The 24,446-nt window shown below is 42.8% G+C and overlaps 1 protein-coding gene across 10 annotated transcripts in view; it reads right to left on the bottom strand.

The window, feature by feature from the left end:
* THSD7B (thrombospondin type 1 domain containing 7B) overlaps positions 1 to 24,446 on the bottom strand; it is a 1,030,427-nt gene that overhangs the window by 876,261 nt on the left and 129,720 nt on the right. Inside the window, exon 4 of one of the 10 annotated variants that reach the window (XM_070240788.1) lies at positions 6,390 to 6,567. The exons of the other annotated variants lie outside the window; for them this stretch is intronic. The gene's annotated coding sequence lies outside the window, so the exon portion shown is untranslated. The remainder of the gene's footprint in view (positions 1 to 6,389; positions 6,568 to 24,446) is intronic. 10 annotated transcript variants of the gene reach the window in all.

Here is a 24,446-nt window from a genome sequence, read left to right as displayed (position 1 = left end):
ATTGTCTTTTCTCATTCTTGTTGTGATTTTTCTGGTTCTTCCCATGACAGGATTTTCATTTGTACTCTGGAAATTTTAGATATTATATTATGAGACTAGGGATCCTATTTAATCTTCTTTTTTAGTGGCTAGTTCCTTGTTGAAGTACAGCTTGAAGGCCAGGTGGGTGTGTACATTCAGCTATTGCCTGACTGCTATGACAACATCCCAGCAAAACTGGGGCATTGACTCAAATCACCTTGTTGTCTCCTCAGTTGGTCCTGCTGACACCAGGGAGGCAGGAAGCAGAGGACTGACTCACACTGCTTTGTTGCTGCAGGCTGGAGGTAGAGGCTCAGCTCCTTACTCTTTCCCTTTGACACAAGGGAAAGGGGTGAAGCAGACTGTCAACTACCCCCCTTCTCACCATCTCCATCTGCCTCATTGTTGCTGGGTCGAGGTAGAGGTGGAGGCTCAGCCTGCCACTGCACCCTGCAAACACTATCCTGGAAGGGGCATCAGAGAATTGCCTATTTATGACAAGTAGGGGAGAAAATTTAGTTCTCTGTTCCCTAAGGACACCACTCAGTAGGGGAATCAAGTGACCTAAGCTTCCACTGGTAGGGTTGGAAGATCAACCTCTTGCTAGGTCAGATGAAGTCATGGAGAGGGTGTGGGAAGGCACAGTTCAACACTGGTATTTACTTGGAGTAAGGTGATATTGCCAAAAAAGCTTTCTGTTGTCAGACTACAGTTTTATCAGTTCTTTGGCCAGGGGACTGACTTTTCTTGGAGTTTTTTTGCCCATGCCTATTGACAGTTCAGGATAAATGGGAGGCAATAAAGAAACCCAGGGAATTCACTGCTTTGTCGTTCCTCTGTCTTTCGGAGACTTACTATGCTTTTTAGCTCTAACAGGAAGGACCTGGGAAAAGTGGGCTATCCATCTTTAAAGAACTCTCTGAGTGTTTTTAATGAGCAGCCAGGATTAAGAACCTCTGATTTAGGCCAAAACATTATTCTACAAGGTATGTTTTCCCATATAATGAATTGGTTGTGTGAATGATACGACGAAATTCTACACATATTGATTAAATAAGTTTGTATTGATAGTTTTCTACATGCCAGGCAATTGTCCAGGTGCTGAAAATTGAGAAGAGAGAAAAGTAAGTCCCTCCCTTCATGGAGTTTACACTCTAGTGACTAGGTTAGGAGAAGGATGATGGAAGATAGAACAATCATCCCCACTGCCACTCCCAGCTTTCAGCTCTTCGGCGTCTCCTAGTAAGGGCACTGGAATTACCACCTAACTGATCTTTCCTTCTTCGTACCTCCTTCTCTGAAGAAGAGTCACTGAATGACCAAATCTGTCTCCTATCTCACACCCTCATCTGACTGACTAACACTACAAGATGAAGTCTAAGGTGCCCTTAGCAAACTCTAAAATACTTCCATGATCCCCAGAAATGCCTCCTGCTACAATTTCCAAAACTCATGACTCCAGCACCATATGGTGTCCCACCTCTTGCCTTCTTCACATGATGCTCACTCTGGAGTACCCCATCCTCCTCCTTGACTGCTGGATGAACTTCTATGTCACTTTACAGTATCTTTTTTGTGTAGCCCTGGCACTTTGGGGTTTTGTGTCCTTAAAATAAAGGACAATCTGGTTTGTGGGAACTTGGAAGACTTTATTATTCAGGGTCAAATGTGCTACAGAGAGAAATAATCTGCCTATTGGAGGTAAGCTGACACTTGATCAAAGGTTCACATTTTTAAGCATCCTATATAGGCACAAGAAATCCCTTTACAGAGCCCCAGGATTGGATATCCTTTTTTCCCCACTTTCATATGCCTTTCAACACAGCAGCTTAAGCATCTACAATAGTGTGATGGGGATGGATGAAGTATTAGAATGAAATGAATCACTTCCCCACTGCAACCTTTCTTCTCTGTCATGGGACAACTTTCTCATCTTTTCCAAAGAGTTCTCATCAGCTTCCACCATCCACTCATGAACACAGGTGGACCTGAGTTTCAAGAAATCTTGGAGTTGGTTTTGTTCCCTGTGCCAGTAGCTCTAAGTGAGCAAATGAACCCTCTGATTACATAGATCTAACATATCAGCTAGAGCAGAGTTTCTCCATGGATAAACTTTGAAATCCACTGACTCGTCTATTAAACACAACCCCCTGGGGCCACTCCTGTTGTTTTAGAATACTTCCCACCTTTCCCTAGGCCAGTACCCTACATCAGCATCAGTGACACAGAGGACTTGTTAGAAATGTAGATTCCATATCCTTATTCTCACATATTGGATGTATTAGTTCTGTATTGATGAAAAGAATAAAACAGAGTAGAACAGAATAGAATAGAAAATATAAGAATGCATCACAAGTAGTAAAGAGACTGTATTTCTATGAGTGAATATGTGTGTGTGTGCACAAACACACATGTGTGCCATAATGTACAGTGTATTTCCTATTGTAGATAGAGGTCAGAAAGTTTGAAAACACAGAAATATTGGGATTAAAAAATGCAGGTAGTAGGGATGTCTTAAATTTAGAGCAGCTAGGACTTCATATCCCACAATAATGTATAAGGCCTAAATATGTCCTCAGCTCTAATTGGAGACATTCCTTTAGGAATTACCTCCTCTGTGAGGTTCTCCCTTACCTGGCTCCCAAGAGAGAGTTCCTCCTGACCTCTTCTGAACTGCCCTTTCACTGTCCTTGTTGTACTTGCCACTCTGACTATAACGTATTTGTTTATGTGTCTGCTTTTTCTAATAGACTGAGGTTAGAGACTGAGTTGTCTTAATCTATGTGTCTGGTCCAATAGCTGAAATATAGTACACACTCACTAAATTAGTCATTCAAAAGTTAATAAGGCAAGAATTATGAATGGATGCTAAAATTAATGGGTGAAAGTTTAATGAGAAACAGGATTTTCATACATTGTACTGTGATTATGTAAGGGAATGCTATTATTTTTAAGAAATACACACTGAAGTATTTGATGGAGGGGAAGAGTGAGAAAAGGTAACTGTTCTGTAAATCTAAAATTGTCTCAAAATCAAAGTTAAAAAATTGAATAAATGAATTAATGACAAACGTTATTAACAAGTAGAGGGAGTAATGGTTCTATGGCTACTTGGTCTTGGGGACAACCAGGCTGTATTTACATAATTACACTCAGTCAGCTCAGTTATCTTAGGTTCCAAGACCACCAGGCAGCAACAAAGTCCAGACCTGCTCTGTCCATAAAATGTCAAAAATAGAGAGCCTTGGCTATGCCTATGTGCACCACCAGTCCCTCTCATTTAGTTGAACTGATTAACCACTAAGCAGTTAAGAGCTAGTTGTAACCAAGCCATCCAGCCAAAGGTCAAAATGGTCTGAATCACCACTGACCAATGTGAAAGTACCAGCTGCCTTACCTTTACCCATCTCACCCCTAGACACAGAGGTAGCACTGTGCTGGTCCAACTCCACCGCAGGGTTCCCCCTCAACTTTATCTCTCTAGGGTAAAAAGTACCCACCAGCAAGCTCATTTAGAAAGAATTCCCTTGCATATTTCTATGCAAGTTTATGTTCATATGCTTTATTACTTCAAAACTGTACAAGGGCAAGGCTCGGTTTAGTGCTCCACATGCGTTGTATTAGCACACAACGGCCAGACTGAGGCTTCTAATTCAGATGGCCAGATGTTTCAAACACTAATAGGTTCAGCCAACTTGGTTTTTATCCAGTTATTTTACCAGATGTTTGACAAAATTGCATAAATCAAGCGTTGTTTCAACATTGGGCAAATCTAACTACCCAATGCCAACATCTCATGTTGGCCTAGAGTGACTGCAAAAAGACAGCCTCAGGTGGTGAGAACAGAGGACCCTTTGGCAATTATATCCACTTATGAAGCAGAGTAGCATGTGTCTACATGTATGCATCTACATGCATCCACATGCATATCTACATGCATCTACATGCACAACTGCAGGCTGGCTCCAATATGCAGGCGGTGATGAGGAAATAGAAAGATGAGAGGAGAAGGCGATGGTGGGGCCTTCCTTCCCCAAAGGCTAGGGAAGAGATGCCTCTGACTAGAGATAGCCCCAAACCCCAGTTTTCTGCTTACCACATTGAAAACCCTCCTTTTCACCTGGGAGGCTCTTAATTCTCTGCCTCTGTCTTCTACGTCCCTAGACACTCTGTGGTCCCAGGAGAATTCAGGATCAAACATGATCATTTAGAGCAACACCCACAATAAAATGTTATAGGATGATGATGTTAAACTCCAATTTTAATTTCTCTCCTAAATTAGGTATTTCCTGAAAACGAAGATTCATGTAGGGAAGAGATTAAGGGACTTAGGGAAGGAATTAAAATGGGATTAGGAAATTCCTAGGCTCCAATCCCAGCTGAGCTATAGTGAGTTGGGTGATGTTAAGCTAATTCCATAAATTTCATCTCCTTAACTACAAAGTGAGAGTTTGGACATGATGGCCTCTAGAATTACTTCTATGTCACAAATTCAGTGCTTCTAAGTAAAAGTTCCTTTTTGTATAAATAACTCTTTTGGGATCTGAACAAACCAAACTGACCATGTTCTCCCACAGACACTTCGTATTCAAGATCACTGTTACGGGTATTCTCATACATAGACTTCAGGACGTAGTTCCGTATGCAATGTACACATGTGTGTATGTGTGGATAGATAGACACATACATATATATACACACATATATATACACGATATAATATATACTATAAGATACATATATATACACACACACACTATGTGTGTGTATATTTTTAAGTGCCTAATCACACACTGCTTCATAAACAAGAGGAATCACCTTTCATTAGTAAAAGAAGCCAATTTAAAAACATTGCAAAGGTCACATTTACACAAAATATACAGGACATCTCTGTAAGCACATTGACAAGAACCAGCGACAGGCCACAGGACCAGCAAAAATATCCAGAATGGGAGGACAGGAAGCTTCAAAGAAGACATCCTCAAAGGCATCTACATGCAGACCACACCTGCCTGTGCATATTAAATGAGAGCTCAGACACACAAGCTAGTGCTAATGTGGATAAAATATGGATAAGGAGAGACCAGATACCAGCTAAATGAATAGAATTGAGACATTGGAAAAATGAAACACAGCCCTTCGAGCCAAGAGGCCAATATCAATATCCAATTCGGAAAAGTTTGGAAAGGTGACATGCAGACTACCAAACAGAGCAGAAACTCAGAATGATTTGAAGTCTGCTACTTGCTGCGTACCCACAGAGACAAGATTGTGGGGCCCTACTGGGTGAGCCTGTGGGGTGAGGTAGACCACGTGCAGGGCTTCAGGTCAAAAACCCGGGTCCAAGAATTGATGCTACCACTAACTACAAGTGTGGTACTTAACTTTCTATCTTTCCACAAAATCAAGACACTATCAGCTCTACTTCCATCATAGAATTGTTCAAAGGACTAAATAAGAGAATGGATGTGAAATTCCTTTGGAGAAATGTATCACTCACAGTGTATACAGATGTAAATGATTATTATTTTTATTGAATCACTAGGCTCTGGTTAAACTGCAGTATTCAGAGATCATCTCAATATGTAGGCAACTCTCTCATCTGGAAGGAGTTTTAGCAGGAAGCATCTTCTATCAGTACCCAGAATCCCCAAGGAGTGATATTATCACTTCCAAGTGTACAATCCATTCTCATCCCCCTCACCTCTATGACCCTTATGACACAAGGGAGCATATTCCTCTCACTGATGGCAGATCTCTCTGATGCTGACTTCAAAAGGGCAGTGAGCCCCCTCCTTGTCCAAACCTCACTGACCACATTTCTCAGGATTTCCCTACAGATGCCCTCTGCCACTTTTACCATGGCCTCTCTGTCCTTCTGTTCTCCTGATGTCTCTGATAGTCCTCTGTCCATTTATCCTCACACGGAATGGGCCTCATGAACAATGACTTCCATCTTGTACCTGCCGTCACCCTGGTCCAGGTGTATATAGCCTCACCCTTGGCTTCCAATGACACCACTTCCAACCTCTTCTCTGTCTGCAGTCTCTAATATTTTCAACTTATTCTAAGACTACTACTGGATCCATCCTCCTAAGGTACTGCATTTATCACATCACCCGTTTATGTTTTGTTTTTGTTTTTAAAATACAAAAGTAACACAATTTATGAATTTTTTTATCAATTCAAAAATATATAAAGAGAAAAGAACATAAGACCATTCTTGCTCTTGCCCTTAGGGTAAGCTAAGGGCATAACTCAGAGAAGGCAGTTTTGCACCAAAGCTAAATGAGTCCGGGCGGCAGCTTGCCACTGTATGTTTATACGGGCAGAACTTGGAAGGAGTAAAGATCTTGCAATTTCCTTACAGCTTTGGCTTCCAAACTGCACTTCCGAGGGGCAGTGGGGCCACATGCAGGTGCTTCAAGGACCAAAGAGGGGCTGATTGGTGTCAGGGGCTTCTCATCTTCTTTAATCAGAGCACCTCCTTTTTTCTCTCCTTCCCACACTGAGTTTCCAGGTAAGATATCACGGGAAGAAAAAGACCTTTGGGAAAAAAAGTTTGAAAACCATTCCTTAGAGACTATCTTCCTTAAATATCTCTTCTCTCAGAGCTAAAGAGCTGACAATTTGAGGGTATTTTCTCTGACAAGAGTCTGGAAGGCAGATGGTCTATGTTATTGACTGAGCAAAGACTGAGACATTTTAAATACAAGGTAAAGAAGTGGTTGGTTTGATATTCTGTTATGAAGTCTTCAAAACCATAGTGTGAGATCCCCAGGGGGAAAGGATGTTGTCTTACAAGCCTTGTGTTTGTCCCACAATCATCCAAAACAGTGTCTTGAAGATATTTAATAGGTGCTCATCATCACAATGACCTGTATTGAGTCCATCTTGGCCAACAGGCTTGATTCTGCTTCAGTTTCCTATCTGGGTTTATGCAGAGCCTGTGTGTGTCTTTAGGGCCATTGATGTCAGAGGTAGACCCAGGTGTCCTAGCCCATCTTATAAATTTTCAAGCAGAGTTCTAGGTAAGATTTGAAATATTTGCAGACTCCTCCCCTCATCCTACTTTCTCCTGGCTCTCCAGTCACCCAGCCCGAAGTGTTCCACCCAGACCTGCTCTGTCATGACAGCCCACTCCACCTCGGTCAGATGGCCAGCCAATCTTGTTCCAGCCCCCACAGAAGTGCCTTCCTTTATGCTCACCCTACACTGAGGAACAAGATATAAAAGTTCTCCTTTCTTCCTCACTTTTATCAAACATAGCTATCCTGTGCCCCAGGACCATAGCTTTATTCCAGCTTATCTGATGTTAGAATTAACAAGTCCATGACTCATGAAGAATCATAGTGCTTCCACTCTATGATCTACATTTTCATGTTGACAGAGGCTGATAATGACTAACCCAAGTGGTAAGGGGTGATATTTTGAGACCACAAGAGTCTTCAGATCAGAATAAGTAGGTGACATCATAGTCATCTCTTCTGCCTGGGTCCTGTTACACAGGTATAAGAAAATAACTTGCACACTTATCCCCCCGTGAAAGTCAGAAGAAATAAAAAATCTTCCGTCCCATGGCCACACTACACACCCCCAATACTCTAAACTTGGCCCCATTTATTGAACAAAGTGAAGGCCTCCCACTGGTACCAAGATGTTCTTCAAATAGCATGAATCCATTATTTCACATAAGCAATTGCTGAGTAACTGCTATGGGTCAGACTCTGTGCTAAATACTGGGGTTATAAATAGGGCAAAGTCTCTGCCTTCATGGACATATAGTCTAGTGGAAGAGACAGATATTAAAAAAGCAATTAAAGTAAAGTATATGAAGGGATCTTATAGGGAAAGACCTGGAAGTTCATAGCAAGAACACCCATCATAGGCTAGAATACTCTCACCAGAGATTTATTGCATCTTTCCCCTCTCTGTCTTCAACTATATCACTATTTTCCCCTCTAAACCTATCTCTTGTTCCATGGGAAAAAGACTGAGGTTCATCACCATAGATGCTACTACCACATGCCTCTATGTGCTGAAGACAGTTCCTAGCAAAAAGAGTTTTGACTATCTAGTGCCCAGTTAAGATATGCTGACTTCAATGATAGTAATGGTTGAAAAGAGGAGTCCAAAGCATATGAAGTTCCAGTGATATCCTCAGTGAGCTGTAGTCCCCACCAAAAATAGGAAACTCACTCCAGGGTCATGCTAAGGAGCTCCATCCAGAAACTAAACTACACAAAGAAATTTGTTTTGCTCTTTTTCATCAGGACTCTCTTTTCTTCATCAAAACTTGGTTCCAAGCCCTCAGCCTCTTTCTCTGCAATCTAAACCCAGGTAGAGATCAGATACGCATCTGGGGCACAAGGGAAACCAACTGGAGTCATCACATTGGTCGTTCTGGACACGGACCTTCCAATTGGAGGATTGAAATGTGGGGTGAGTGGGTAGGGAGGTCCTCTCTTCACTTGTCTTCAGATGATACATTTTAGGCTGGGGATATCTTTTCCTAGGACACCCTCAGCCTAAGAGGGCCAAGTAGAGACTGAGGTAGAAGCCAAAAGAAGAAACAGCTAAGAGGCTACTTATGGGGTGACTCTGCTCTAGGTTTTAAGTGAAAGGATCAACCAGGAGGAAATTCAAAGTTTATAAGTTGTTCAGCTTGCCTAACCATAGCAGAAGTGCAGCTAGGACTTGATATAGAAACTGCAAGAAATAAGTTCTTATTTTTCTGAAGTGGTCTGTCTTGTCTCTTTTTTAGTTCCTCAAGGTGGCTGGATAATGATTTCAGATTTAGGGTTTCCAGACATTGGTATCCCTTGAGAAAGTGGACCAAGGGACTGGAGAAAATAAGGACAGAAGTGGAAAATGTCAAAGAAGACAGTGAGCATGAAGAGACGTCATAAGTGTCATGTAACGTGTCCCCTCCACTCCAATATCCAAGAAGAGAAGAGTCAGGTCTCTCACCTTCCAGGGCTGTCATTTTTTCATGGTTCTCTGGAAAAAACAATTCCATTTAGGTAAAATTTATTGAGTGTCTACTGCTTGCCAGGCACTGAAGTAACAGGAATACAAAGACTGCTTTTAAAAAAAACACAAACCACATGTCTCCTGCTGTCCAAAGGTTATAACATGGTAGGGGAGAGAAATACACAAACAAGTAATTACAAAGAGGCATTATAATGATGATAGGAGAAGTGTGAGCCAGGCCCTTTGGGTCACAAAGTGATCACTTCTGCTTGCGTGCGCCAGATAGCTTCTGTTTGGCCTTTCAGATCTACTTCTTAATCTTCTTCATCCTGCTGTGTATCCCAGGAGGCTGACCAATATGATCTATGTCAAAGGCTCCCTGCCCTCTCCCTTCCTGCTCCTTCCATTTTAGCCAATGGTGAGTGCTGGCAGGAGACTGAAGGAAGGGAAGAGTAAGGGTTAGGGAATTTGTTCCCTTAGCTCCTTTCCACACAAGAGGCACGTGGCTGTGGGCTGGCTGCATCTCTCAAACATCCATCTTTGTCTCTGGGTTCAGGTAACAGCTCCCTTGCCCAGGGAAGGGGCAGATGACAGCCCCCCACCTTAGCCTTAGGGTACTTACTACCCCATCCTTTGTGATCTCTCCACATCCTGCCCACATCTTCATAAATATTCTCTTTATTAAACTCTCCTCAAGTTACCCACTTTGAATGAGCTATTTCCTGCCAGAAGGTGACTGACACAGGTGATTTAAGAAAGAATTCATAGAGAGACGAGTTGAAGGGGTTTGACAGGGAGATTAGAGGAGAGAAGAAAATCGAGTATCAGGAAAAACACATGCAAAGGCAGGAAGAGAGACTGCAAGGCATATTTGATGAATTACTCATAGTTAAGTATGCCCAATGCATAGGATATATGTGAAGGGACAGAAAGAAAAGTGGAGAAGAGGGTGGAGCCAAATGACAGAAGGCCCTCTGTGCCATGCTAAGAAGTTTAGACTTGGTCTTAGAGCCACTAAAATATAAATCATAATCAGTTTTACAAATCTGGGATGGAAGATGAGACCAAAGGCAGGAAGACCCAATGATAGTCTACTATAGAAGTCCAAATGGGTGATGTTTTGAAATGTGACGTAAAAATGGTGATTTTTCTCAATTAAGAGCCTCCATCTATCCACACACCACAAAGAGAATAAGAAAGGGAGAGTTGTAAAAGAAAAAGGTTAAGGAGGTGGAAATAGTAGTCACTGATTAGATCAAGAGAGTAAAGACAATTACAAGTGTGGGCTGACTCCCAGATTACTCACAAGGGAAGATGGTGAAATCATTAAGACAGGGAATCCAAGAAGAGATAGAGATTTAGGAAGGAAAATGAAATGGTCCATCTTTCTCCTCCTGCCAGTAGGTAGAAGCAGGGACAAGAGTGAGACCAGACTAGAAATAATACATATTATTTTATGTTTAACAGCATTGGGAAAATGACCTATGACCGTCTTGGTTATCAGCTGATTCAGCCAGGCAGGCCATCAGAAAAGGGTTCTGGTTCTCATGGTCAGCTCAGAGGCCCTTCAGACAGCCTGGCTTCCCCAAGAACGCCATGGGAACTCTCCCCACCCCCCACCACTCCTAATGCTCCCAATATGAATTCTGTGCATATCTGTGTGAAACAGCCTTTTAAAGTTAAGACTGTCAACTGTGAGACTGCAGGGTTAGTAATAGCAAAATAGGAGGGAAAAATGTTTTCATTTTCCATCTAAAAATTGTATTTTCACTTGTAAGATGTGACACATTTAATTTTAATGAATTGGAAACCACAGTGTTTTTTAATCCATTTCTTGCTATGAGAGTATGTTGAAAGACAGGCAAGTGACAAAGGGCAGAAGAAACAGAGACGGTGCCTGTGGGAACTGGTACTCCCATCCTTCAGCCTCCCTCCCACAGAGGCGATGGCTATATTTTGAAATCCATAAGTTGTCTCAAATTTTTGCCATCTCATTTCTCCCAAAAGAATGAAACCCTGAATAGCTAAGAATTTGGACTTGATATGCAGTTTCTTGATTTGATTTGGCCAGAAGATCACCTCAGAAGCCTAATAACGGACCCAGTCTAGACTCCATCTTTGGAGAGAAGCCAGTGGTCTATAAATGGCGGTTCACATGCAGCCAGACAACAGCATGCCAGTTTCTAGAATAGGAGGGAATTCTCCAATTTGATGCTTCCACTAGGCATTCAACTGTTTCCAAACTTAGCTTAAGAACTGGTAATACTCCAAAACTGTAAATATCATGGCCAAATCAAAAAAACAAAAAAGAAGGGATGCAATATACAGCATATTTTCCTCCCTTATTCTTCATTCTGCTTTCTTTAACCCTTTACTCTCCCTCATCACTCACACTCCTAACAATCCAACTCCTAGTCATACCTCAAAACCCAGCAGAGTAGGTAGAACTTTTATAAACCATTTCCTTGGAAACCTGCTAAGTCAGAGCTGAGTCTCCCTCCACTCTACTACCTCTGAAACTGTATATGTTCCTCTGCTACTCCTTTCAGCACACAGAATTGAATCCACCATTTGCATGTCTGTCTCCTCTACTAGAACTTGGTTTCTTTGAGGCAGAGAGTGTGTCTTCTTTGTCATTGTGTTCTTAGTGCCTGGCCCCAGTTCTGGCACTTAGTTGGTATTCAGTGAGTGTGTAGTGCAGTGGGTTGAATTTCAGCCAGACCCTGTGCTGGAGGGCCAGACACCAATGGAAAAAGGAGAAAAACTGCTTATGTTGTGACAGACAGTTTCTAAGCTCTCGAAGTGCATTTACTCATTTAACCCTCACGATAGCCCTGAGAGAGAGGTAACATTAGGATCCCCATTTACCAGTGAGGAAACTGAGGCATAGATTGGAAACTAGGAAGTTGAGTCCAAAGTCTACCCCCTTAACCTCTACGCAATCCCGCTGCTCAGTAAAAGCTAGCACATGCATTTGTATAGCGTGTTGTACTCAGTCTTAGTTTTCTTCTAGTCTCCCTAACACTTGTTCAGACAAAGAATTCTTTTCCTCTGGAGGCTATCTTGTGTCCCGGTCCCCCAGCATGCCTTGTGGGCTGTCTAACTCTGCCTGGTAGGCTGGATGCAGAGCAGCACAGAAAGCTGTGCCTGGGCCCTTGGCAAGGCCACTGGAATGCACTTATCTCAATCCCCGCCGCTCACTTGGCTTCCTCCTGAGAGCTGAGACGCACACACAGCTCCTTGGACGGTGCTTATTTGCTTAGCGGTATCGACAACATTATCCATGAAAGACAGAAGGAATAGTAATGTGTGGCATTAAAAGCCAGTGGGCTCCAGGGCAAATCTGAGCTGAAAATCATCACAGGGCAACAAGGAAATCACTCATCTTGGAACATCTATATTAATGAATTCAATCACATTTATTCCACCCTATCAGATGTATGACTCAGTATATAAATTAAATATTTAGATAGCAGTCTGTGGAGATTACTGTGTTTGCTTAATAAATTAGGATTTGCTAAAACATTACATAAAAAAAGGAATATTATAAAAAGGAATGCAGCATAATCAGCCTGATGAGGCATAACCTCTCCCACGATAAGCATTCAAAAATGCTAAGAAAAGTCTGCATGGGTTTTAATTTTAACATCAAAATTAGATTCCTGAGCATTAACGTTATCTTTTCATATTTAACTAATATTAGACATGTGGCTACTATTTGTTTTCAGCTTCAAAATCAAGAATGGTGCCAAAATGATAATAAAACCAGCAGAAGACAATGAACAACAGAAAGGATCAAAGTTGATGCAGTCTCCCCCTTTCTGAGCAATAATCTGTGCTTTTGTGAACTTTTTAATGAAAATAAATCCTCAGGTCAGACTGACCTTCTCCAGATGGTTTCTGGAGAGGGGGAGATGTCTCCGTTGACTCCAGCAGTGGTTCCAGGGAGACACAAACACGATCAGTTTAGCTCCGGCCAGGTCAGCAAATGTGCTGACAGCTGGATAATCCCCCAAATGACAGTCCTAACAGAACATTCAGGTTCACCACTAGCACCTTCCCGCAGCATTCCAGTCAGAACAATCAGTTCCCCTCCTTGCTAACAAACCATCATTGTCCTTGTTCAGCCCTTGTCATTTAGCAACTGGATGGCTGCAAGTCCTGAAACTTGTCTTGTGTCCAATTCCACACCCTCTGGGCCCTTCTCCTCACTGCCTCCTGAGTGATCTTTCTGAGGTATAAACCTGACCATGCAAGTCTCCCTTTAAAAATCCTTCAGAGGCTCCCCCACCCCAAGGAGAATGGCCACATCTGAGACTTGACCTCCAAAGCTCTGGAGATCCCGACCTCCCCGGAGACACTTCTGTGCTTTCCAAATACGTGCTCTTAGCTCCAGGTACCTTGCCTACATTCCCCATGTGAGCTTTGGCCCACGGCATTCTCTTTATCTCCAGTGTTCTTCTTTGCCCCCTAGTCCTTCCTGCCAAGACAGACAAAGCTGGGGCCGACCCTGTGGCTCAGTGGTTAAGGGCACATGTTCCGCTTCGGCAGCCCGGGGTTCGCCAGTTAGGATCCCAGGTGTGGACATGACTCCGCTTGGCACACCATGCTGTGGTAGGCATCTCACATATAAAGTGGAGGAACATGGGCATGAATGTTAGCTCAGGGCTAATCTTCCTCAAAAAAAAAAAAAAAGACAAAGCTTATACTTACATTAGCAGACTCAGTTCAAACATTCTCCGAGCTGCATCTCTCAGACTGGGTGGGGGACATCCCTCTGTGTCTCTCTCCTGAACTCATTTATTTCCCAGTACACACCCCTACTAAAACATCTATCCTACTCTATTCTTTCAGTTAGTAGACTAATATTTACTGAGCAACTGACAACTAAGGGCCAGACCCTGTGCTCACAGCTTATGTTCTCTCAATAAACAAGAGCCCCTCTCTCAAGAAGCTTCTAGTGAGAGAGACAGGCAAGTACACAACCATTACAATACTGCAAGATAAGTGCTGCACTAAAAATTGAAGGAAGCTATGGGAGGGCAGAAGAGGGACACTAACTGTGTTTTGGGGGAGGAGGGGTAGATGAGAAAAAACTTCTTGGTGGAGGAACAAGTAGGAATAGATTAGATAAAAAGAATGGAAGGGAAATGGGAACAGCCAAGGGAAAGATCTGGAGGTGAGAGTGGAAGTAAACCAGGGCCAGAGAAACAGACTTGGGAGGAAAACTGAAGGGCCCCACTTTAGACTTGTTTTGGCTGGAATGTCTGTGACACTGAAGTAGACGGACACTTGAGCCTAAACTGAAAGAAGAGTTCTGGGCTAGAGATAGAAACTTGGGAGTCATCAGCATAAATATGACATTTAAATCCCATAGACTGTGTGTGATAAAATGATCTAAGAGAGAAAGAAAAGATGGCCTCGGACCAGCCTTAATGTACTATTATCTTCTTTATATGTTGCTGGGTTAATTTTATAAGTCTTTGCTCAGGACTTTATGTATGTATCCATGAATGAGATTAGCCTGCAATATTCCTCATCTGTACTGCCCTAGTTTGATGTTGGATTCAAGGTGTCCAGTTTTTCTGCCAGTTCTGAAAAATTCTCACGTATTATTATTTTGAATATTGCCTCTCCACCACGCTCTTAATTTTCTCCTTGTGGAACTTCATTTAGGTAGATGCAGGGGGTTTTCATACTGTCCTCTGGGTCTCTTAACATTTTTCATATTTTCCATCCTTTTGTCTCTGTCCTACATTTGGGGTAATTTCTTTGGGTCTATTTTCTGGAATATTAATTTTCTCTTCATTTGTGTCCAGTCTGCTATTTAGGCTATAGATAATGTTTTAAAATTTTAATTATTCTTTTTTTGTTTCTAAGTATTCTGTTTGTTTACCTTTTCCCAAATCTTGCTTTCCATATGTTTTGTCATTTTCTCATCCCCCTCTTGTCTTTCTTTGAACATATGAACCACACTTGTGTTACATTCTCTGATTATTGCAATATTTGCATTCTTCATTGACCTGACTCTACAGTTTACTGTTTCTATTGACTCTCACTTGTGATGGCTTTTTTCCATGTATATTTGGTGATTTCTGACAGTGAGCTTCAGTTCCTTGAAACCTTATCTGCAGAAATTTTGGGACCTGGGTTTTAAGCATGTAATTCCATAAAAGATTTGCATTTGCATCTGCCAAGCTCTTTTGGGCATCGTCAACCTGGATACACAGTATGTCTGATGTGCTTGTGTGTTTTGTGTTTCATTTCTCAGTTTAATTAGACAGGTAGCATGAATTCTACCCTCAGACCTAAAGGGCAGGCAGAAGAGGTAGGAATTCTTAGTGGGGTTTTCTTTTTCTTTTCACTCCACACAGAACCAAGGGAGAGACAAACAATTCTCCTTCTGTAGGGCAGATTATGTTCTAGTTCACCTACCAAATGTGCTGAACCTTGAGGACTGAAACTTGATGAGAGAATTTCTAATCCAACTTCCCATCATGTTCAGGGCCCAATCTTTATCACCTGCACAACTGCACCCTCATGGCGCCTGAAAACTCAGGCTCCAGGATGCCAGAGCTCTGAGCTCTCATTTAATATGCACGGCCAGGTGTGGTCTGCATGAAGTTGCCTCAATCAAGCTTTCCTAGAAGCACATGCCCTCAGGACAATGACAAGCTCTAATGCTTACTTACTTTGTAGAATAGCATGTTCTTGTCATTTATAGTCTTTGACTGTTCCCCTTACTTCACTGCCAGCTCAATCTTGCTTTACAAATACATATGGAAGTATTTTATTCAGCATTTTTATCTGTTATATACCATGGAGGGGTTTATCTGCCCATCTAGTATCATATTGCTGGTAATGAAATCTATTCCTTTATAATCTAATTTTTACAATACATTTCTAAACCATCCATCAGTCTGGCCTTGCAGTTAATCTGAATTGAGCAAGCCATTTCTCCATTTGCAGAAAAACTATGAAGTGCTTCAGAGGAACATAAGCATTTGCCGGACCACTTACAGGGGCTGCGGAGAGCTGGTCTCAGGCCTCTCAGCCCCTCCCCACCAGCTGGACTGGCACTCTGCTCAATGCCAATGTGTCTTCATGCCGATGCTAACAGCTCCTCTCCCGGTCATTCCAACCCCCCCCCGCCCCCGCCCCGCCCACGGCAGAGTTCCACTTGATGTGGTATTCACTGAATATTTTTTTTAAATAGCAGTAAAGCCAACCAATTGCAGTATTTTCAAAGATTAATTATCACTCACTTTTAAAAAGTCAATTTTCTTTACACTAGGGATGCAAATAAGAAAACAAATGAAAAATGGATTTCCAGAAGAACCACATTTCCTGCTATTCAGCAGGAATCGTCCCCAAACACTGATTAAAATATTGGGATTGCTTCATATCTTGTTAATCTCCAGTGAGGAGGCAATGTCATTTAAAATTAGCAAAAATCCTGTGATATGGGAGGAAAATCAGAGCAAAGCATTTATAAATGTTAATTTACTAAATAGATTTTTACCAGGTCAGTTTTGGTTGGCAGTAGAGTAGCCAACCGCTTACGCAAGGAAATTTGAGAGGCCAGGGGGTTCTGTATTAACTCCTGCCAGCTCCCCCAGTAACCAGTCATTAGAGTATAAAAATTCCACCATCACTTTGGATTAAGCCTCTCTCTGTGTCTTTCTCTTGTGAATTTGGTTTATCTATCCCTTTCTAACTCAGCTTCTACTGGAAAACAGATTTGGCAAAGTCCAGGGGAAATGGGTTGTTGTCTCAGTCAGCTCAAGCTGCCAGAACAAAATATCATAGACTGGGTGACTTAAACAATAGACTTTTTTTTTTTTTCTCGCAGGTCTGGAGGCTGGGAAGTCCAAGATTAAGGTGCCAACCTATTTGGTTCTGGTGAGAACTCTCCTCCTGTCTTGCATATGGCTGCCTTCTCATTGTGTCCTCACATGGTGGAGAGAGAGAGAAAGAGAGAAAGCTCTCTGGTGTCTCTTTTTGTAAGGTCACTAATCCCATCATGAGGGCCCAACCCTCATGAATTCATCCAATCCTAATTACTTCCCAAAGACCCCATCACATTAAGGTTTAGGATCCCAACATATGAATTTGGGGGGGACATAAACATTCAGTCTATAACAGTTGTTAACTAAAGGCATACTGGAGCTTTAGTGTTAAGCAGCGGAGAAAGAAAGGAGTTCTAAGATCTGTGGAATATGGAATAGGGGAGACCACACACAACTGTGAGTCTCTGCCCTGGGAGGTAGGGAGAAGTAAGCAGTTTGGATTACAGTGTCCAAGAGGAATGATGAACTTGGACTTGAACTAGAAGTGTGTGCATATCAATGGGGATCTGAACCAGGGTGAGACATGGCAGCAGGAGTCTCTTCATGGTCCATCACATGGAGTTAGGAAGGGGGCATTGGTTGTCCATACAGCTTGCAACAGAATGCCAACAAAGTGCATACAGAGCATGCACTAGAGGACAAGGACCAAGCAGAATGCCAGTGTCACTGCCAAGTCTCTGGTCCAGACCTATACAGCTCCCCTGCCTGTCTTGATTGAGACGGAGTCACAAATTCTTGAAGCTACTCTTCTCTAGGTACTACATGTCCCTAACCCCAGCTGAGCAAGCTGGAGATGGCAGAGCTAGACCACAGGCTTATAAGACACAGAGATGCTGGACACTGGCAGAAAGGAGAGGGTGGCAAAGAGGGAAGAGGGGGCACAGAAGGTAGTAACCAACACATTCCACCTGTTTCCATTTTCCCTCTCACTGCTCTCACTGTTGTACTTGCTCTCTAATTCCCCATTTGTTCAAAATTGATTGGGTATGGGCCAGAAGGGCAGCTTACTGCCCATTTATTATTGGTATACTGTAGAGACCCTGACCCCAATTCACCTCCTCTCATGTGGGGCAGATGGGCTGTCAGCAAGCCAGAAAGTAATAAGATCCAGTGGTCTTCTGTGACTACCATGTGCAGCCCAGGGGGCTGGAATGAGGGCCCCTTCTGAGCTGGGATTGGCTCGAGCAAGGCCAGACCACCTTTGAACCTCTGCCCAGTGGTGCATTGCCCAAAATTTCACATCAACCGACACCAGTGCTTTACTTTGCTTGTTCAGCAATTCCTTCAGTGGGTCTGTATTCCCTTTAACAAAATTTGCACTTCTCTGTTACAGGGAATCAGAAAAAGGTATGAAGGTTTATTCTTAATTGAAAAGAAATTCAGATATCACTATTTATTTCTAGCTTGAGAACAATTCATTTAGAAACTACGCATCTGCAGGAAATCTCCGTTGAGTAAAGCTCTTGCTTCCGTCATTCAGTGGACATCACTGAGCACCGTTTATGTGTGAGCCCCAGCTGCACTGACATTGAGAAGGCAGACATTCTCTTTTGTGTTTCCTCTATCCCTTCTTGAGCACATAGTGTACGCCAGGTGCTAGGCTATGTGCATTATCTTTATTGTCTCAGTTAAGCCTCAACAACCACCTAAAATAATAAAGACAATATTAACTCCCAATTGATACATGTGGAATCTAGGATTCAGAGAGGGTAAGTTATTTGTCTAAAGTCACAAGTCTAGTTAGATCAGTCCCAGGACTCACGGTGGACAAGAAGATCTCTGCCCTCAAGAACCTGGCAATCTACAAGACGAAAACAGACCCATAGAAAAATGTGTACAGTAAAGAGTCATGGGTGTTAGGACAAAACCAGCTATACTGGGTAGAGCAGGGAACAGAGGTCTGAGTGGGCAGTTCTAAGGGGCAGGAGTCTAAAGGCATCAGGGAGGAGCTGGCTGTTCATGTCACTGTGTGGCAAATGTGTACATGTTGGTGGTGGTTGCCTCTATGGGGTGGGAGGTGTTTTGAGACTCATGTTGGGCGCACAGGTAATGAAGGAGGGAAAATGTATCCATTCCTTTAACCTTGTATTCTAACATGATTCTACGTAGGAGGATGAAGTTTTGCAATTTACACCATCTAGCCTCATTCTCTAACATATTTCCTTTGTATATATTTTATATCCACAACCAGATGATAAACTCTGCTGGACTTCTGATTCACAACAGTTCCTAGCATGGTTTGTAGAAAAAATTATAAAATAGTTGCGGGTTTCTTGTTGAAGTACCAGGAGTGCTAGTAATCATTACTTAGGCAAAGCTGCCCCAAAGAGCAGTCCATTTTTACCCTCCTTTGGTTTTGCCAAACATCCAAAGAGCCTCAATCATTTTTGTTATTAAGAGGGAAAGAAAATAAAAACCTTCATAACACCTCAACACTGAGTAACATCGCCCCATTTTCCTATTGTTCCAACCACACCAGGATTTCTGTGTCACTTAGTTCAAGAAGCCCCTGGTTATCAAAGAACAATGGTGCTTCCTACTTAGGACTCAGCAGACCAGCAAAGAGGAATGAAGAGCCAAGGTCACAACAGGTGATGCATGACACCAACAAGAGAAACTCGAGCATCGCCAGGCTCCTATCAGCTGGGGTTGTGGTAATGGTAGCAACTTGTCTTTGTTCTTCTTCTTTTTAATGAACTGTTTCTTTATACTCCCTCTTGCCTCTTTCCCTTCTCCTCTGTTCTATGAACCTTGTCAAAAACAAATAGTGAGTGATAGTAAAAGCAGCAGGAGGACATTCTAAAAATAAAGACAAATACCAAGGGTTGTTAGGAAGTAGCCTATGTTTGTCATGGTCCATTAATATGTGCTGTTGTTTCTCCCCCTCTTTTTATTTTATTTAGAAATAAGAAATTGGCAGGTGTGAATTTCTAGAGTTCTACCAGATGGAATCTGGGTCCAATTTTGGGAATTGGAGACTGTGGGGAAAGATTGGGAAATACCTGGGGTGGCGAAGTGGGGGCTGGGTGGGGGAGTGGGGCGGTAAGGGAGCCCCTTCAGCAGCAGCGAATGGGGGTAGGAGGTTCTAGGACTGCCAAGTGAGCAAGTTTTTAACAATAAGAGGAAAACAGATCAGAAAACTCAGTCCGAGAATAAGGTGAAGCATTGGGAGATGCAAACTGCTAAACTGGATAACAGAATTCGCAAGTCTATGTAAAGGCAGAAACAAAAGTCCAGAGAAACTCAGCAGTTAGCAGGAACTCAGTGAAGCTGAAAGGTCAGGCCAGAAGTTACGAGCTCTGGCCAGCAGGTGAAATGCGCCTGTCTCGGCCAAGGGGCAGATCTTGAAAAGTTCTGGCAGGGGAAACAGCCCATATCTATTAAACTGGTCTTTTGAGACCAAATTAGCCTGGATAGACCCTCAGTTTTAGTGAAATAACGGATTTTTCTATTGAATTGTCTTAAGTGTAGCTCAAAGGATTGAGCTCAAGATCTGGCATAAGAGGGTAATAGGAGGTAAAAGTAGAATTTATTGCTCTGCCATTGAAACTTAGCATTCATGTCATTTGGACACATGAGCCCAACACTCACAGGCTTAGAGAAGACCTGCTAAAAAGCTGGCATTCGGTCAGCAGACTTCAGCAGTCGCCACCTTCCAAAATGGCTTCTGACCTGGGCTACTAAGACTTCATGCCTCTCACCTTTTGAAATGAGAGCTTGGTGTTCTCAGGTTAACAAACCTCCACGGTGCACCCAGGTGATGAGGGAATGTGCCTCAATTGGCAAGGTACTGCTTGGAAAGTGGATGCTCTTTTTCTGAGAACCATATGGTCTACTGAGAAGTCCTGACCTGAAATTGTTTAGTGCCTCCTTTCAATGACACATCTTTTCAATGGAGCAACATCATTCTCTCCTCAAAGACTCAGACCACATCACACTTCAAAATATGGATACGAGAGCCAAAATGTTAAAAGACTAGACTTCTAGAACCAGAAATAACCTAATCTAGTATTTCCCAAACTGATTTCCACAAATAGTTAAGTAAGTGTGGCAAACTCTTAATTCTATCCATCTCTCACAGAGAATCACAATGCATATTAGTACATTAAAGGCTCTGAGAAGTCTTGCTGTAAAAAAAGCTGTTACAGTTTGTTTAAACCTAAGTGTTTGTCAAACTTATTTGGCCAGCAAACACTTTTATTGATGTAACTGTTTGGGAAGCATGGGTCTATCAAAAAGTCACTTTTTTTCTTCTCTCTAATTCCTTATAATTCTTCTTTTTCTTCCTTCCTTCCTTCCTTCTCTCCATCTCTCCCTCTCTTAATGAGGGAGCTGATACCAACAGAGGAGAAGTGACTTGTCTAAGATCATGCAGCTCAAGAGTGACAAATTTGAGACTGGAGCTGTCCCCTGCCTGCTGATCCTGGGCTCTTCCGATCTCGTCCAATGGTATCTTAACTTGTGACTTGCACAATGGGGAGAAGGTGACACTGAGCTGATTCAGGGTCTTCTCCCCATGGAGGTCTGTAGACTGGGGGACCTACCTGGCTGGCAGGCTGACTCCAGCAGCAGAGGCTAGAGTCTCTAGGCTTGAGGTTCAGGAGTGTTTCCCAAGGCAGAGGGTCAGAAGAGACACCACAGCCTCAGATATAACTCCATAAACTGTTCCTGAAGACCTGAGCAGGTGGGCAGGGGATGATAGTAAAGAATCCAGGGGACAGGCAATGCTCAGCAGACTGGCTGGCAGAAGGTCATTAGCTAGGTGATCTGTCCACCCAGCGCGGGCTCTGCCACCAGGCTGGGATGCCAGGCGAGGCACCTAGAGAGGGGGCCTGAAATGTACAAACCAGGAGGGAGTTTGAGCAAAGCCTGCCTTGGAGAAACCTAAAGCATTAGACTGAGTAACTGGTCAGAACTCAGAAAAACGAGCCATGAAAAGGACCAAGGATAAAGCCCAGACCGGGGTCATCAGATGATGGGGAGAGGCTCATTCCTGGAAGCACAGAGTGCCAGGGCCAACTGGCAAAAAGGAGACTTAGGAACAACAGTCAAATAGCTGCTGGATCCTGAGTCTGGGAGGGAGGCTATCCTCATCATGGCCTGAGTCTGCTCTGCTATTTACTGTCTCAAGGAATATGAATGAAGTAGGGCCAAGAACTAGCACCTCACTGCCCCACAGGCACTGTGGGTGGACAAATCAGTGCCCCGAGCAAGCTCATTATAACTCATCTCCACTAGATCCTGGAGCTTCTATGGTCAAGTCGCAAACTGAATGCCATTTCCAAATACTCTCCATCTTCTCATTCATTCATTCATTCAGCCAACAAATAATTATTGATCATGGTAACATGTGCTAGGCACCATACTTGGGCTTAAATGGTGACTCCTGGATTTTAGAGTCTAGTAAACAGACATTAATTGAAGGGCTTTCACAATCATACAAAGATTGCAGTGGTGACATGTATTATGAAAGTACCCAGCATTTTGAGAGTCTATATTAGAGTGACTGACTGAGTCAGGGAAAGGGAGAGAGTGCTCAGCTTGCAACTAGGAGGAGCCATGGCATGTACAAGAGAATAACACATGGGAGGTGGAGGTAGAATGCTGGGAGCAAGAGTGCGTGGTGCAAGAAGGGTCTGGAAAGATCAGCAGAGACCAGACTGCATAGGAAAGTGACTTCCTAATAAGGAATTTTGTCTTTACACTATGAGCAATGGGAAGCAGTAAGTGTTTTAAGCAAGAAGGTAGCATGACTACATCTGTGTGGGTGGGTGTTGTTTCTATTGTGGAAAATTTCAAACATGCACAAAAGTACAGAATAGTAAAATGAATCTCCTTTGTGCCCATTACCCAGCTTCAAAGGTAATCAACACTCTGCCTGTCTCATTTGATCTTTCTCCTGCCCATTATTTGTTCTGTACTATTTTAAATTAAACCCCAAACATTACACCATTTCATCTAGAAATGCTTCAGTCTGCATCTCTAAATGACAAGAGTATTTTTTCAGATTTGTAATTTGAAATAATCACTCTGGCTGCATCATGAAGAAAAGACTGGACAGGATCCAAAGTAGAATGTGAGTGAACTTGTTGGTCTAGGCAAGAGGGGAGGTTAACTTGGACATTGGTACTAGGGGTAATGATGAAGATAACTCAGTGTATTCCAGAAACGTTTTTGAGGTAAAGCCAACAGGACCTGGTAATGGATTAGATACAGGGGTTGGGGGAGTGGGAGGTGTCTAGGCTGACATGATGTTTCTAGAGGGATGAATGATGGTGCCGTTCACTGAAAGGAGGAGTCTTAGTAGGGGACCAAACCTGGGGAAGAAGATTGTGAGTTGGATTTTGGACATGCTGAGTATTATGTACCTTAGGACATCTAAGATGTATTGTCTAGGAAGCTGCTGAATATACAGGCCTGAAACTAGAGAAGTCTTGGCTAAAGACATACATGTATGAGTTACCTGCAAGGAACTGTTAATTGAGACCACGGGCATGGCTGAGTTCAACTAAGGAAAATATCCAGAGTGAAAAAAAGGAAAGAACTTTGGCCTAAGGAATGGTACATTTAATGGTTGGGTACAGCAAAATATTCCTGCCAAGAAGATAAAAAGGAGTAGCCATAGAGGTAGGAGAAAAATTCAGAAACTCAAAATGTCAGAGAGAGAAGTCCCAGGATGCCTTCCATGTCCTGAAGGAGCGCTCAGCAGAGCACAGAGGACACCTGGCAGCAGTCAACACTACTGCTTAACCACAGGAGTGAACTACACTGATACAGTGATGGTGAGTGTGTCCCTGTCCTCACTTGGTCACTTCCACACACACACATTACCCTCACACTACCCTGAATCCCAGTACCCAATACAGTGCCTGGCATATGGTAGCTTCTTAATAAATGTGTGCTGAACTAAACATGCACAGTCAGAGAGTGGAGACACAGCTCCACCTTCAAAAGAAGAGAACTCAGGCATCATAAATGGTCCCTGCCAGGCAAAATCTTCAGGACTCTGAGCCACCTGCAGAAGCCTCTACCTACCCTCTCTGCCTCCTCGGTCACCCAGAGCATATGGCAGGTAGAACAAAATTAAATACATTTGACATTTGGATTATCTGCACTATTGTCCTCCTCCATTACCATGGGTAGAAAGTTAACTGAATTCCTTTTTTTTAAAAAAAAAAAAATGTGCCAGAAATATTTTTAATGGTGTTTTTCATCAGTATTAGCCTGCAGGTTGCATCAGCAATCTTTATCAGCTTCCGCCACTGGGCTCAGGCCTATGAGACTGACTCGTGTCATTTTAGTCAGAGACAGGCAGAAATACACAAATGAATCTTGAAGGATAGGAGTCACTCTTCAGCAAAGAATTTATAGAGATGCCATAATTCACTAAGACAACACCAGCGACAGAGCAAGCCAAGTTGGGCTCGGAGAGCTCCAGATAAGGGGAGAAAAACAAAAGGGCATTGTTGAGAAGCAGTAATCATGGAAAACCTTGATGGATGGACTACAGACAAAATAAATGGGGAACGAAGAAATCTTGAATTACCGAAGGAAGCTGACCTCCATTCAAAGCTCCCTTTGGTTTTATGGCATGCAACCAGT

Source organism: Equus caballus, chromosome 18 (assembly GCF_041296265.1).
Source record: "Equus caballus isolate H_3958 breed thoroughbred chromosome 18, TB-T2T, whole genome shotgun sequence".
NCBI lineage: Eukaryota > Metazoa > Chordata > Mammalia > Perissodactyla > Equidae > Equus > Equus caballus.
This window is presented reverse-complemented; position numbering and strand designations above follow the sequence as displayed.